This window comes from Cynoglossus semilaevis, chromosome 19, assembly GCF_000523025.1.
Source record: "Cynoglossus semilaevis isolate Cse_v1.0 chromosome 19, Cse_v1.0, whole genome shotgun sequence".
NCBI lineage: Eukaryota > Metazoa > Chordata > Actinopteri > Pleuronectiformes > Cynoglossidae > Cynoglossus > Cynoglossus semilaevis.
This window is the reverse complement of record NC_024325.1, coordinates 14,889,928-14,890,885: the sequence shown is the minus strand read 5'-3', so window position 1 is coordinate 14,890,885 and position 958 is coordinate 14,889,928. Positions and strand designations below refer to the sequence as shown.

The window sequence follows — 958 nt, the reverse complement described above, 5'->3', positions numbered from 1 at the left end:
CGTGTTATATTTCCAACCACGTCAAACATAATTTTGATCCAGAGAAATAACGATGTTTAACAGTACTTCTTCTTCTTTTTTTCTTCTTTTTTTAAAAAAGCAATGTTATTGTGTAGAATTATTTCCTATTATGATTTAGGCCTTGTGAAATGTTATTGTGTAGAATTCTTTCCTATTATGATTTAGGCCTTGTGAATCCAGTTAACACAAGCAGCTGTTTAAAAGAAGCGAATTTAAAAAACGCATAAGTGAGTTCGCTGTAACGCTACTTACTATGCAAAGGGGGGCATTGTTTAATATCAATGTAAGAAATATTAAAACAGTGAAAAATTAACAATAGTTTGTAAGGAAACGGTTGGACTTACGGCGAGCTCCTGGTCCTGTCCTTAGATTCGAGATGTACGGGAAACTAGCCTGCGAGCTAATAACAGGCTAACGCCAGAGCATCCCACTTAGTGCACGTCCCTAAGTCAGACCGACGTGTCACACTGTCAGTCTAGTAAGGAAAAACTAGCCAAGTGTAAACAAATACGCTATCTAATTATGTTTTAGTGACATCACAACACCGTCGATAATTTTCGTTTCGTTCGACCTGCTCGTTTACAACCTTTAATCCCTTTTCTCCCAAATTGGATGCAAGAGGAACGTTTTACGGAACTGACGACACGGCGGTGGGATTTATTTGGCCGACGCGCTCCAACACAGAGATCGTTTATTACCAGAAGATGAATTGCTATGTCACAAAAGAAAAAGGACAGATTTATCAACGTTAATCTTGTGTAAGATTTGTGTTTGTGAAATGAAGAAAACTATCGTAAACCACTACTACCCACCTATTTATTTATCTATTTATTAATGAATTAATTTTACAAAGATTAATTGTTTAACACGTTTAACTGCAGTTGAGAAATGTACCAGAAATGTTGAGCAGAGTGAGGCGTCCTATTACATTCTGCTG

At 36.8% G+C, this 958-nt stretch overlaps 1 protein-coding gene across 4 annotated transcripts in view; it reads right to left on the bottom strand.

The window, feature by feature from the left end:
- arfip2b (ADP-ribosylation factor interacting protein 2b) overlaps positions 1-723 on the bottom strand; it is a 16,192-nt gene extending 15,469 nt beyond the window's left edge. The window contains exon 1 of one of the 4 annotated variants that reach the window (XM_008333227.3): positions 366-723. The gene's annotated coding sequence lies outside the window, so the exon portion shown is untranslated. The remainder of the gene's footprint in view (positions 1-365) is intronic. The other 3 variants (XM_008333225.3, XM_025065736.1, XM_008333226.3) reach the window with 3 other exon arrangements.
- Between the last annotated feature and the right edge of the window lie 235 nt (positions 724-958).